Source organism: Monomorium pharaonis, chromosome 3 (genome assembly GCF_013373865.1).
Source record: "Monomorium pharaonis isolate MP-MQ-018 chromosome 3, ASM1337386v2, whole genome shotgun sequence".
Taxonomy (NCBI): domain Eukaryota; kingdom Metazoa; phylum Arthropoda; class Insecta; order Hymenoptera; family Formicidae; genus Monomorium; species Monomorium pharaonis.
Genome location: NC_050469.1, coordinates 30,275,018 through 30,291,413, shown reverse-complemented (window position 1 = coordinate 30,291,413; position 16,396 = coordinate 30,275,018). Strand labels below are relative to the sequence as shown.

General features: G+C 33.9%; 1 protein-coding gene and 1 long non-coding RNA gene across 2 annotated transcripts in view; one reads left to right on the top strand and one right to left on the bottom strand.

Moving 5' to 3' along the window:
* LOC105835030 overlaps positions 1-16,396 on the bottom strand; it is a 249,792-nt gene that overhangs the window by 15,370 nt on the left and 218,026 nt on the right. The window lies entirely within an intron of this gene.
* On the top strand, positions 9,758-14,693 carry LOC114254746. The gene is made up of 2 exons (XR_003626073.2): positions 9,758-12,836; positions 12,915-14,693. It is a non-coding gene; the product is annotated as an uncharacterized LOC114254746 (long non-coding RNA).

The window sequence follows — 16,396 nt, the reverse complement described above, 5'->3', positions numbered from 1 at the left end:
GTGGATGTAAGTCTATTAGATGGTTCGACGATCTAGGAACACGATCCAACAGCGGCACGGAAAGTTCGCCGAAAGTTCTCTGACATCGACGAAACTTTCGCCGCGACAAAGCCGTTCATGTAGCAGCGCCGACAGCGGTAGCGCCGAGCTTGTTTGCCGAAGTGGTAATAAAATATCGCAGCGCACTCGCGCTCGCGATAAAATCGGAGTCGCGGTACCGTTAAAAATTATTGCCCCGCCGTGCTGCAGCGATCGACTTCATAGCGGATTTAATCTCGTCCGACCGTTGCTACGTTCCACCTACGCGGACGGGCGTATATCTACCGAATAGCATTGCACATCGAGACATGAATAAAGACGAGAACTCCGCGTACGAGTGGGATGAAGCTTATTTGGACCGCGCGTGTGGTTTGATTACACTTTTTCCAACACGGATTGCTCCTATAACCAAGATATTATCGGACGTTGCTGTTAGCTTCTGACAACTTTTTGAGTTTGTGAAAACGTCACACTTGAAAATCGATGTTTAGATAAAGCATCGGGTAATTGTTACTTGTATGAGCTTTCAAATAATATTTTAATAATTATCATTAAACGAAGGAAAAATTGTAAAGCACTCAATTGAATTGAGATGAGTACAAAGAGTATGAATCATATTTTTATTAAAATTTAAAAACTGTTTTAGTTGAGTTGTTGTAAGAATTTTAGTTGAACAGTAGAAAGAATTAACAAATTACTTTCAAGAATTTAAATAAGACACTCTTTAATACTTTTGAAACATTCCTGATTGCTGAAATATTATAGTGTATTGAAAGAAAAGCTTAAATTTAAAAATTGGACGAATTGTAATGCAGTAAATTAAAGAATATATTATTAAGAAAAAAAATATAGATGTTCATCAATTATACAGGCATATATATAATATGAATTTAATATATCAATTTATAAAATTAATAGAGGGGGAAAACAATTTTCGACTGTACACAATTTTCATTAATTGCGATTGTATACTTAATAAATAAATAATGAATACATAATTTGGAATGTTCAATAAACAACGTAAATAATAAACTTAATATTAAATTTAAAAAAACTATAGGCCAACTATAATTGAGTTAAGGAAGATGTAATATAAGTAAAAAAGAGATAAATGTTTTAGTTTACTAAAAACTACTGTAAAGAATATAATATGAAAATGAAAAGACAATGTTAAGCAAAAAAGAAAAAAAAAACGAAAAGAAAGGAGAGAAGTCCAAGACTAATGAGCTTTCTACGCTCATTTTCTATTTCAGATTCTCAGAAAACTAGAATAAATGCCGTATTTGTACTAAAAATGTGTATCCATTTCAAGTTCAATGAGCACAAAACTAATTTAAAAAAAAAGTGATTTATATCCTTTTTACATTGACCAATTCATTTGTAACCATTGAAATAAGTGCTGAAATATACGTTCTAATTAGATTGTATAAAACATACAAATGTCTTTCAAAATTATAACATCTTATTTTTAAAATATCGTGCATCCTCATTAACATAATTCTTAACATAAACTTTCTAGCTAATCCTGCTCGTTCTGCATCTATTTTGCAATCTCTTTCTAAAATAACTTGTTTCATTCTCACAAATTAATTTAAAAAACATCCACTTTTATATACATATACACACATACACATATATGTACACATTGAAAACAGTTTGATAATAGTTACCAAATGTTGAGTAAAATAATGTTAAATATTTAGTTAATGTAGCCAAAAATAACATATTTTATTATTTGTCTAAGTACCTAGTATAAATTAATTTAATAATTTTCTCTTTTTTAAATATATGCTTTCTACATATTTCTTAAATTTAGAAATTATGGTATAAACCAACCTAAGTTTTCATTGGCGAATAAAATGTTTTCTTTTCTCTATCACTTCGCTGATTGTAGAAAATGAAAAAAAGACAAAAGAGAAAAAAGAGAAAACCAGAGAAACAGAGAAGTTCTCTACTTCTCATTGTATAAACAGTTCGTTGTATTCAAACATAAAGTTAAGATTGTCTATTTCGTCTGCAATAGATCTTGGTGCTGAATATAATAATATAAAAAATATAATTTGTCTATTAATTTTAATATTTTTATATACTGCGCACCGACAATTTTGTCAGTCTTGAAACACAATTACTACCTAGATATCGATGCTAGATGTTATTATATCTAGGTGTTACATTTAGTAAACTATTATTATTTATTCGAGTAAAAAACTTAGATAAATTTAATTTAAATATAAAAAATATACCTAAAATGTTTATTTATACACTGAGGGAAAAAAATGCTGGATTTAAATAAATATTTCTTTAAATAGTACTAATAACATATTATAGGAAATCAATATTTATTTCAAACGAGTAATATTTTCTAAATTATAGAAAGTATTACTTGTTTTAAATAAATATTATTAATTTTCTATAAAATATGTTATTAGTATTATTCAAAGAAATATTTATTTGAAACCAGCATTTTTTTCTCTCATTGTATTTAGATAGTTTAGTGTCCTAAGTATACAAAGATAAAGATTTCTTTAAATTTAATCAATCGTTTTGTTCGACTATTTCAAAGCATATATTTCTTTGGGTGTAACAAATTTTATACGGATTTCTTTAATTTAATAAAATTTATTACAATACATACATAAGTTAATCATAAATTTAATATGTAAAAGCTTTCTTAGAAAATAATATGGACGTTATTCGCTGACGAGAAACGTGGCATTCAATCGAGTCAATTTTTCAGTTTAATCGTATCTCTCTCTCTCCCTCCCGCATATAAACGCGCTCCTCAGGTCTCGAACACGACGGACGATTCGGTGAAATCCCATTCTGTGCCGAATGCCTCGATTAAACGAGAGGTAATCAAATAAACGGGATTTGAACGTCCTCGTCGATCCTCTTGGTACAGCAAGGGCGATCAATGGCGAAAAACTATTCCCGATCTGTTTAAATTGCGAAGAATCTAAATTTCGGTGCTAATAAATTCGTTGAAAATTTTGCAGTGCGAACTGCCGAAATTAACTGGAATTATACCCAAGATCGTAATTGGCTTGATTTACCTGAGAGAAGTCTGAAGTTTAATAAAAAAAAAAATCTTTAATTAGATATTAGATATTAATTAAGGAAAGACGGTTATCCGCATATTCCACTTTGTGGCATCATTCAGCGAAATGGTGAATAACACGATAATTTGATTATCCGGTTATCCGACGAACAATAGGGTAACTGCTGGTAGTTGCTGCTACTAGCACAAAGGATCAAATGATAGAAGGCAAGTGCATGCTATGGCTTCTAGGAACGTATAACTCGTTCTGAGGATTCGTAATGGCGAATACCAATTTCCACTCAAAGGTACTAATTCGCGCACATTATGGCGAAGTAGAGCTCGCTTTGATTCGCGAATCCACATCCGTGATTAATGATGCATAAAATTATATTTTCACATTATTAATAGTTACAAATGCTCGCAATATGCAATATGTGATTCGCATGATATTGTGATACGCTCTGAGATAATCGATAGCACGCACGTGCATTTCATACAGTTTCCAATTACCAGAAGTATTGTATCGTTGCGCCGCAAAAAAAACAACAACGTGGATCACAGAAAAAGGTAGCGTAGAGAAAGTTAACTAGATTCGGTAGCTGTCGCGCTCAAACGTAATACTATAAACTGTTTATTGCTACAGTGACAGTCGTCGTTCAGCTCTAGTGCCTTTTACAAATTTGGGCCATAAAACTTGTCACAAAACCGCAACAGAATCATTAATTTAAAAAGCTTGATAATGGAGATCAATTGTAAATAATAATGGTAAACGAAAATATCCAAACATGTACTCACACATACAAATACATCTACATAAAAATTTTATAATTTATTTATGGGATACAACATATTTCAAATATACATTCTCGTGTCGTAAAATGCATATATATCACATACGTACGTACATGTATATATATATGATTTAATCATCATATAACGTATATTCATACTAAAAATTTCAAACATAAAGTATCAGCACAGACATTCAAAAATATTAAATTTCTGCGCGGCTCGTAAAATTAATGCTTATTCATTTTACATGTTTTACGCAGTCAGAAACAGCCAAACCAAAGTACGTGATATTTTCTAATGTAATATTTTCTGCAACTCTTTCAATTATATTACATTTATTTTTTTAAAAATATATACATATATAAATGTAAAAATCTTTTATGCGCATTTGCGAATTAATGTGATTTAAAATTTTAACATACAAAGCTTTCGTTTCATTTAGGTTAATCGAAACTTTTTATATTCATGTACGTTGTACATCGATTACTCTTAACCGGGAGAATAAGAGAGATAAGAGAAAAAAAGAATACCTGAACCTGAGAGAATAATTACACTCTTAGAGAAGTAGAGATAATTACTAACTGTCCTAGAAAGTGTCTCCTGGAGGTTTCTACGCGACAAAGAACTCCCACCATCACTTTCTTTCCTTCACAGACATTTGCTCTGTTCATTCCTCGTCATGCGTCAACTAGTTAATAACATAGCGATTCTTACGAGGAATTACGTTACATAGGAAAAGCCATTCGAGCGTTAATGCGGAATCACCCAGAAAATCAATTACCGCTCGATGGATTATTTTGATAAACGGTGAGGAATTCTTATCAAGTAACAAATGATGATGAGAATTCTTATCATCATTTTGCAGCTCGTTAAGAGAAGGAATATAATCTCTGTGTATTTGCGCAAAGGGTGTTTATTCAAATACCTCTTGTGCAGTTTAAATTTCTGCAAATTACTTTTCACCGACTTCAAATACTTGCTAGATTTTTAGTTTTAATCAATATTTAATCATTCATGATTCTGGGCGCGCGTGTTTCAACACATGAAAAATTGCCATTGCAAAAGTAACAGTTTGTCAATAGTCGAAAGCAATAAAGACAATTATTGAGAAATATAACTGTACATATATTATCAAGTTGTAATACGATTATGTTAATGATTTAACTGCACAGTATAAAACAAATCTCATTATATTAATTAATGTCGCATTAATGTATGACATTCGTTGAATGTAATATCAGAATGTGGAATCAATCATACTTAATACTATATAAATCTATATCAGTACCGCAGAAATTAGCTGAATAAATTTATATCGATGTTACATTATAATGGACATATGTTTTAAACATTGAAATTAGAAATGTTTCCCATTAAATATATGCATTGAACATTTTATAATACTCTATAGCTCACACGGTTGAATGAAATAAATTCAACCCCTGAGAGAGATTTTGTTCCTAACTTTATAATTGCTTCTTAAACCGTTTCAATCGTCGCACTTTGTGTTTTCTCTTAAGTAACGTCTCGGTAGCTTACTCAAGATTATATTTTATTTCCAGTACGTGACTTCTTACGCATAGCACCATGCTTCCATGTACCGAGCTTCGCGTATATCCATCTCCGAGCATAATGCCGCTCGCATTTTACGTGTGTATGTATAAGGTAAAATTATATTAAAGTTAAAAATTACACGAGTTACGACTTTTATACATTATTTACAATATAATGTCCGAAAAAAATACCAAATAAATTCAATTGTTTTAAAATTCAGTATATAAATGCTTCTGGATATTTACTGGTCAAACAAATATAAATTTAATCAAAACGTGTAGTCCGTACAGTAGACAAATGAATGCAGAGTCTATTACAAATGTATGCACTGCATTAAAATTTGCGCTACCTTTTAATAGAATTTCGTATTACATCACCAACCCATATTTAACATCGTTCCGGGCCAAAAAGTATAAATATCAGTTCTGCAAATATTATTTTATATTAAAAAAATAAAATATACTTATATTATGCATTGTTCGCATAAAAATAATATGATTTTATCCTTAATTGAAAATAGAGTGTCATTATGAAAAAGTTAATAATTCTGTTCTTCTTTATCTCTTCACACAAAATGTAACTTTGCCTGAACAAAGCCGAATTATCGTTGGATCTCATTTATTTGATCTTTTTCAAGTCTTTAAAATGAAAGTTTTGAACTTGTTGTAAGAGGAAACGTTAATAAGAACATGATAATTGCGCTTGTAAGATTTTAACGAAATCTCACGAAACACTTTAAACATCTACAACTTCGTACTTCCGTCTTCAGATCATTTTCCCCTCGTCTCGCTGGAATTTATTTTCTTCCGAGTAGTACCATTACGTGATGAGACCTATAATATTTACCCTAATAAGAAATTGCACAAGCCTCGGTAGAAAGGTATATCGCAGATGGAGTTCGCGCTCGCAAAAACGTTAATAGGACAGGGCGTATCCTCTTGATCCTCAGGATCAACGGTTTCCATTCTTTAATGCCAGAGTGTACTTTCGTGCGTCCTAATCCTGACTTTAAGCTTGATGATGCAAGGGGTTGAAAGACAATGCAAAGAGTGAGAGAGAGAGAGAGAGAAATATAAAATGATAAAAAATATGGGAAGGGCATGGGAAGGACGATGAGGATTTAGAAAAGTAAAGAAAGTTGTGCTATGTCACGTACAAAGATGGAATTTTAAAGCTTATGATTGCCACGGGGGAAGCAAAAACTAACAGTAACTAAAAGAAAGGAGAAAGAAATTATAATTATATTATTAATAATCCAAATGATTAATAATACTTTGTATACATTGTTAACTATGCATTACTATCATTATGCATGCAATTTAAGTATGCAATTTAAGTATTTGTTAACTGAAAAAAGATAATGCGCTTAATTAAAGAGAACTCACGAAATGCGCGTGAATGGAATATGCAGCTAATACAACTTTTACGTCTATCATTTTATAAGTCTGCTGTCATAAATATCCTTGTCTTCTAGCACAGCGATACTCGTTTGCTTTCATGCTGGAATTCGATATTGTACAATTTCGAAAGAAGATGGAACTGCAGGTTGACAAGAATGAAAAAGGACATTTGTGAAGTGTCAGGATATGCATCATGAAAATGTAGACCTCTAAAGTCACCGACTCAGCAAGAATAAGCGGGAGTAGCACACACATATCTTTTCTACTATAAATTTTTCACTTGCTAAGAGAAAATCAATAAACCGTTCTTGAAAATAGTTACCCAATTGCATCAAAATTTCGTGTACATTGCATCAACAAGTCGAATAGTTTTGGACGCGTCGCTTTTGACATTTTCTCTCTCACCTCAGTATCCGTGCCACTTTGTACAGACTAATGAGCTCCAAATTTAGCGGATAATAATGTGCATGCGAATAAAACGGAAAACAAGGGTGAGAAAAGAGATAAATGGGGAACGAGATGGTTGGAAGAGAGAACCCAAATCGTCGGATTGTAACCCGTTACCATCGCTCGGCCATACAAAAGAGTGTAATATAATGTCGGCTAGAATACGTGGCGGGTAATAAGAACAGCACGACTGCGCCCGTTATTTCTAATATCGTGCCCAACCGTTCTTGTCATTCTTTTATCTTTTACCTCACTTTCATATTCCCAGTATTTCTTGTGGGAGATAGAAAAAGTGGTCATTTGGGGCAGAAACAATTTTGAATTTAAAAATAAGAAAAGATATTAAATCAATTTATGAGAAATTAGTCAATAATAATGGAATAAGGGTGAAAAGAGAGAAAGAGAGGAACGAAGTTCGCTGATTCCCGACGATTTCATCGTAATTCGAACATCTCACACCTCCTTTAATATGCTAAATCCTTAATTATGCTTAGTCAGAATGTCAGATCGATAGAGAATGGAGAAAAAGAGAGAAAGATTTAGATTGCGCGCGGACCGGTTTCTCTTTGAAAAATTCAAGCGATAACCAGCCGGGCATCGTTGACATTTTAACCGGATTTCAATTTCAAATTTCCTTCGCCTGGGGTGTCTTCGACGCGGTACCGCTGGTCGAATCAATCTACGTAATATCTGCTTTAATCTATCTCGTGCGCACTCCGTTCCGTATAACCCGCGTGCGCGCGCGCGCGCACACACACACACACATGCACACACGTCGACGTTATTTCGGATTTTATTTTTCCGTTTCGACGTGCTTTGTTAAAATTCTGATTAAACCATGTCCGGTCTGTCAGTAGAATTTTACTATTTAATTTTCTTCCTTGCAGCAGCGAAGAACGTTACTTCCGAACGCAACATTTCACGATCGAAGCCGTAATCGACGTAACAACGGTTCCAATGCATTCATAATAAATCTTGTAATCTTTATTACATACACATACAGAGAGAGCGAGAGAGAGAGAGAGACAGAGGACGAGACGGAATTTTAATTATAGGCAATATAATTATCTCTCTATAATTATTAATTATGTTAAATTAAAAATATCGAGCGTGTCACAATATTAGCGGTAATAAATTACATTAAATTATTAATAAATACATGTAATAAAGAAATACCTAATGAAATATTTCATGAGCTGCGGTTTCAAGTGCTCCAAGTTAATGTTTATGACGCCGCTTTTTTAAGAATTACGATCGCTATATGAGGTTTGCCTGGACACAGCTTTCGGGCACTTAAAAGTTTCGCTTGTATTTTGATTTATCTACGGCTGCGGACGGGTTCTCTTACTTTCGGGTAAGTTTTCGAGAAAATAGATAAACAGAATCCACCCCTTTTCTCGCTGATATATAGTGATCTTTAGACCTACACATTATGTTGGTTGCCTCGCGCTATCGACATATGTCCACAAGCAGAACGTTCCGCTTTTGTTTACCTCGAGGAAGTTCCGCTCGTAGCAATGTCGTGATAATCGTGTTAGAACATAAGCAAACACTCTACTTTGAGTATTTACTTTAAGTATTTTACTTCAAGTATTTTATCGTTCTACGTTACGTTTAAAAATAATATTTTTGTATAAAAAATAAATTACAGTAGATTCTCGGACAAATTTGTATTCAAAAACTGTGTCCAAAATGTGTCGCTGGCAAATGTGGTCTTGCATCTTTACAAAACTTATTTCAAACGTATACTCGACGGTATGAATCACTCGAGTGTTACAAACTTAAACAGGAAATACGCAGAGCAAGCAGTTCTCTTCACAGCGAGCGAAAACTTCGTTTTAGGCCAATAAGAATGGATGCCCAAGTATGGAGTACGCTTTGCAAAGGTTGCGTATGAAAGACTGGGAAAACGAAAATGGGGGCGGAACACACAGAGAAAGGGACTGCTAGAGGCGGTCTGAAAGAAGAAAATGCAGATAGAAGCAGGAAAATTAGCATGAAAGTGGAGAAGTACCGTGTGTAACCGACTTTATGCTTGTGCCCGAATAGTCAGCAAAAGAAAGCCTAGAATTGCACAAAATTTTTTGAAAAAACGACGATTGTAAAACCGGAGATATGAGTTGAAAACGCATGCACAAAAAGGAAACCATATGGAAATAGAAAAAAAGAAATTTAAGTCCTCATTAGATAGATAATAAACTAGTTTTTTATTTTTTTTTGTTTAAGAAATATAACCCAAAAATAAAGCAATATGTTGATATCGACTTTTCTATCTACTTAGCTATACGCAGAAAACAAGTAATATAGCCAATAACATATGTAATTGCGGGCTGCTAACTACATAAAATACTCATTGCAATAATATTTACTGTTAATGTAAGTACAATGTTAATACTGCAATAGCATATATTATTGTTCTGAGTATATCTGTAGTTGACAGTCCGCAACTACAATACATATCTTATTGGATATATTACTTTTTTTTCAGTGTATGTATACATATACTATATGTGTATACTCGTTTTATTACTAAATTATTTAAAAATCAAATATTTACAATAATAATAAGTTAACTCCTTGACTAATAAATGTATTAAATATAAAGTTGAGATTGCTTATTTCGGTTTGCGGCAGACCTTGGTGCTGAATATAATTTGTCTATTAATTTAATATTCTTATGAGTCATATAAACTGCACATCGACAATTTTGTTAATTTTTAAAACACAGTTATTAGCTAGATATCACTTCGAATTTATCTATGTTCTATTGAGTTTATTTATGTTATAACAAAATTACAGGAATTCTAAATCAAGAATGCAATTGTATGAGCTCAGAAATTGTGTCAATCCGATAACTTGTGTCCAGTTAACGTAGCGTAAGAAGTCATTGGATAAAAATTGAGAAAGTAGCAGAAAAGAAAGCGGAAACACGGAATGGGCGGATTAAGTAAAGGTCCCACTGCAGAAGGAGGGAAGAAGAATTTTATTAAAATATTTAAGTGCCGAATTGCATTAGGGAAATGACGATGCTATTGTTCACCCGAAATCTCATTATGACCGAGCGCTCAACCGTGCGTCAGAACCACCGCGTGCAAACTTTTCCGTGAACCTCGAAAAGAACGTAAGTCGCATGTAAGTAGCGATAGAAAGAGAAAATAAAATCGGAGTTGGTACATCAAGATTTTCGAAGAGAACCGCACACTTCATAATTTTACTACAGGTCCTTAATGTGCTTTTCGTGTTTCTCGTCAACAGAAATTTTCAATTTTTATCATACGCACTACTTCAATTAATGCATCACAGGGACGAAATTATAGACGCGGTCGAAATTATAAAGGTATATTATTTTTATTTGAATATCTTGACGCTTTCAAGCCAATAAAATGCTAAAATTATCGCTGTTTATGCTACTGTCATAATATGTATGTGTATGTGTTACATAACTTAATATATCTATAGCCGAATAAGATATCAAATAACAAAAAAACATTCAAATGTATATATTTGTGTAATAACATGTCCAAGTTAAAAAAAAAAGAAGTAATGTGTAATTTTACTGAAATTAAAAAAAAAGTTTAATGCTTAATAATAAAAATGCTTTACGACAAATGTCAATTGCTAGTAATCTTCATATTAGCACTACCGCATGCAACTATGACCAACTTAATAAATAATTCCGTAAGTAATTATTAGAATTTCCTAATAGCGGAGATATTACGAGGGGATATTATCACAAATGTACCATAAGTACATAATACTTACAAAAACCATTCCATCATCCTTCTATTATTTAAACACTAGAATCCGCTATGACTATTATTAGCCCTTTCTCGATTTTAATTGCACGCACGCGGGCGCTCTTTTTTAAGTTTTTATATCGAAATAGTCGATAAATTAATTGTAGTGTTGTATTAATCTATAATTTGCATTGTATATATAATTGATTTTCGGTATTGCTGTCTATATATTGAAGAGATCATGTGCATGTACATATATTTGCGTATTTTTTGCAGTTATTTTTATTTTAATTAAATATATAATCTTTTAACAAAACACTGTATTTTTTTTAATAAAGATAATTTTGTAAATCCATTTTTAATGGAAATGCCACTCCTGTTTCTCTTCGAGAAACCCATTATGCAATGTCATCACATTTTTTGAAATAACCAATATTAAATATTTTAGGAGATATTTTGAATGTAAAATCGATGGCAAATGTTGGCAAATGGAAATGTGTATGTTAGGTTTTCAATTTATAATATTAATTATTAACTTTTAAAGGGCCAGCATTTTTTCAGTAAAATTTACAATTTTTTTCACGTTAAATTTACACATATGTACAACCTACATGTTCCATACAATTTTCGAGTTTGTTGCTGGATCATATATGAGCCATCCTAGTCCGACACGGTATGGCATATGTTAGATATTTTTTAAATTGGAACTTTGATGTTTCCAGGGGTTTTTGAGGTCGCTGATCATAATTCCGAGGTCAGATTATCTAAATTTTACACGAAAAAAGTTATCACCGTGGTAAATAAAAGCAATTACATTACTGTGTACAACTTTCCTTTGGTGTTATCCAGAGCTAACAACGTAGATGTAGAAAGTTTTGTAGCTTCTTCTTTATTTGTTTTTTTTTGGTTTATAATTTTTTTAATTTTTTACAGAGCTACAAAACTTTCTACGTCCACGTCATCAGCTCTGGGTAACGCTAAAGGAAAGTTGTACACAATAATGTAATTGCTATTATTTATTATGGTGACGCACACACACACACACAGACACAAATATATATATAAACGTAAATTTAACGAGAGAATTTAAAAAAATGCCAGCCCTCTAAAGATTAACAAAGATATATATACAAAATAAAAATAAATAATAATACCATCTTTTTCTCTCTATTGATATTAACAAGCATTTACTTATCTGATCTTACCCATTTATATATAAGTGTACGACAATTTGAGGAACAGTAGCTGCCTAACTAGAGTAAGTACCCTAGTAATTCTAGAACGGAGCGGATGTCAGCTATCATTTAACCTTTCCATCTCTGACAGGCGCACTACTGCTCGCATTACGATACGCCACATAGTATTTCGATACAGGAGACTGCAGGTCGATGGAGGGATAAACGGCCACGACAAAGGGCGCCTGCGTTATCTCGGCAAGGCACGCTTCAAATCGCCAAAACTTGATAGTGGTGATCACATGACGGATCTTGGTTCGCCAGGCACATATACTCGCCCATCTCGCTGAATAATTCTGAATCCAATCGGATGAATTTAGCCTCTCGTATTGCGAGGCGTACTTCGCCAATGCGCTAGATTGCGTACCGGATCACGCACCTAGCGCACCACGCTATGACACACAAACACACACACACACATACACGTGCGCGCGCGCGCTATGCTCGCACATCACGTGCCTATTGCCGGCGGACAGACAGTGTCCGCATATTTCATGGTTCGCATGCCATATAACGAATGCTCGGTAGCATTGTGATTTATGCTTTGTTCGAGAACCGCCAAAGGATTACGTACTTCGGTTCTTGATTATCGGTGCGTCACCAGTTTCCCAGACCCGTGAGAAACGTAGATTTTGGATTGCGCGCACACCTGATCGTACGCTTTTTACAGCCGTGGACGAGCAGACAGCGAGCCCGCGGTAACGAACCGTTGCGAATAAGGCTGCACAACAAAGCGATAATTGAACGATAACACAAGAGGCAAAATAGAATAATAATGTGACCATGATTACGTATAGCTGACATACATCGAAGTACGTACACGACGAAGGACATATTGAAAGGAAAGGTAAAGATAGAAATAATTAAGGAGAAAACTTAAAGAAAGATTAAATATAATTTGTAATAAGTGAGACTTTGGTTTTAGTCACAGAACACGTTTTTCAAGCGTAAATCGTTTGACTTGACAACATGAATAGAGAACTTTCTCTTGCTGCTTATATAAAAGAATAAAAAAGCACACAGTTGAAATAACGAAGGCTATCTTTTGATATACGACGCGCTATTTCGACGTATCTTGTTACTGCCTGCGGCTTATGATCTTGTTATCCCAAAATATCCAGCATTTGAGCACGTAAGAGAGACACACATTGAACAGGACATCTGCAAGCTGAGCTACGAGCTGAGGAAGTCGAGATAAGAAGAGTGGACGATTTATTAAATCATTTCCCAGCGCTTTCAAGATCGATTGCACTTCGTTATCTGTAATATATAACGTGAATTCTGTATATATTCGATAAAATCATAACAACGTCCATGCGTAACGACTTCTATTCTTCACTATATTCAACCACAATCAATGTTTATGAGAGATTGTGTACAGTGAAAGGTTATTAAATTTAACAATATGTACGTATAAAATTAGTTTCACATGATCACGTACCGATAATTAAAGTTTTAATAACAAAAAAATATACACACGAAATATACTAAAAAATTATATCGGTCTCTTTTGATGAAAATTTAAAAAAAAGTATTTATTAATTTCGTATACATCGAATTTTCGTCCATATTTTATTTCGAATAGAAACGTAAAAATGATTAATTTAAAAATTATAAAAAATATTCAAACATTTAAATAAAACAGAACGTAACTTTAATAACAAGTAGTTTATTAAATTTAAAATAAAAGTCTAAAAATAAAAGTATTAAAAAAAAATACTACGAAGATAATTAGATAAAAGGGCAAACACTTTAAATAGAAACACAAATTCACGCGGTCGTTATCAACATAGTGCTAAAGAAGCTAAACGTATTTATCAGCGGCAGAAGGAGTTCGATGTACCGTCAAGATTGGCGCGACTCGAGAGATTCCATTTCGATCATGCTTAGAAAAAGTTCAGCAGGTCTACGACACCCTATATCGCCACGAAACGGAAATCGTGGTAAATTCCTGGAGGTAATTTTCCTTGAGGTGACCAGGTTCAAGCACGTACGGCCGCATACAATCGTCCACACGTACACGTTCACTGCGGGGACATATCGGTCCTCCACGTGAACGTCCATATAACTACCAACGCCAGCAGCACCATTCATGGATGACCACTAACAGAAATCTCATCCTGCGGATAGAACTCATCGTGAATTCACCGGGATTTTCAATGATTTAATTCACTCTTTTTAATCTATTCCCGGTTTCATCCTTTTATCGAGCTAAATCCCTGTAAGCTCTTTTAATTTTTGCGAAACGAAATAATGTAGGAAACAGTAGAACTTCAGAAAAGATAATAGAAGTTTACGATTTACGGAAGAAAATAATAGAAGTTTACGATATGCGGAGTGCAAGAGCGAAAAACAAGTTACGGATGGCTGGACTTGATATCGTTCTAACTGCAAAATTTCTTTTACTTTTTAAACGTAATTGCTAAACGCAATAGCCTCTAAAAGAAAATACAATAGACCGCCGCGGCATATGAAATAATAAAGTTTTAAAATACACACACACACACACACAATTTATCAAGTTTGAAACAAATATAGAAACAGCTGGAAGTACAACTGCATCGTTAATATAAACTAAACTAACTGTAGGAGAGAAATGTTAATTCCATCATATGAATACAAATTTGTATGATTAAATTAACAATATATTGCAGTCATGTTCATGGCGAAGGATCAAAAGAAATAAATCAAGATAAAGGAGATGTACCAATACAACAAAGAATGTCGACGACAATGAGGAAACACCAAATTCAACATTCCGAGATATCTGAGAGCCTTTGCGGGCTGTCTCTGTGTAATTAAATTCAGTACGTGCTTGTGACATTTCGGATTAATCCTTTTATTCTGTGTATTCGTGCTGAGAGTCAGAGAATGGGGACCAACGGTGGTCTTCAGATTGCAATAGGTGTTCTAATTATTTCTGTGCTGTTTAAATATATTCTGATAAAACGGTGATCAAAAAACTTAAAAAAAAGAAACATATTAGTCATACGTTAAAAATTTTATAGGCAACAAAATAAAATTTAAAGAGAAATGAGAGAAATATCGAAATTAAATCATTTTCAGAGGCTATAATACAGAAACCATATCAAACATTATTGATTTCATCATCATACAATATTACAGAACTTTCTATACATATAAAAATATGGATTATATAAAAGAAGGTACCTAAATATATCATCGAAATGCGACGCAGAATAGGAATGATTGAACTTTCCCCGCTCATACGATTTTTAAAACTCCATCAGTCACATGCAGAAAATTCCCACAAAATTCAACAGCCGCACTCGTTCTCCAACTATCTCCTTGAATATCGCTCATCGTCCTCCAAATAATCCCGACAATCTCTCAAACTTTTTGTCACGATTCTTTCTCAGTGACAGCGACAAATCGCCGGGCATCTCTCTTCAGCCGGAATAAAATCCCGGTACGATTTTGAAGTCTTTGACAAGAACAACTACTCTTGCTATGGCACTTCGAGATTCAGGAGTCGTTGAAACAAAAATAGAATAATCGTGGGGCATGGGCCGGAGTTTAAACGGGAACGACGACGCAGACTCTCGTTAGTCTTCGTTCGATTCGCCAAGACTAACGGAAAATATTTGAATATGCCGAGCTTATCGCCGAGTTTTCTGCATCGGGGTGTGCCACCGGCTGCGAAGGTGCCGAGGCAAAGGCAGACAAATTTATGACGAACGATGTGCCCGGAGAAAGTTCCTCGTCTCTTGGCACGGCCATTCAGCCCCGTCCTTAATGGACGGGTTTTGAAGTAAACGAGCAAACAAACCCGGAGAATGCATTTATTCTCGCGAACATCGCCGCTCACTTTAAACCCGCGACAATCGCGACCGTCCAACGAGAACGCGTCGCTATAAATTTTAGCAAAAGAGACACAAGAAATGAAGATGCAGCGAGATTATGTGAAGACCTTGTAAGACGCTGCAGGACGTTACACGAGTTTATAAGATTCGCCGGAGCGCTCGTAACAATGGGAAAGTAAGCTCCAGGGAATTTTAGTGACATTGTAACAAGCTCGTGAGAAATCTATGTATCTGTGCAATGCTTTAATTGCAAATTTGACACACTGCGTGTAGATTATGCAAAATTCAATTATAGATAACAACAGGCGAATACGCACAAATTAATATA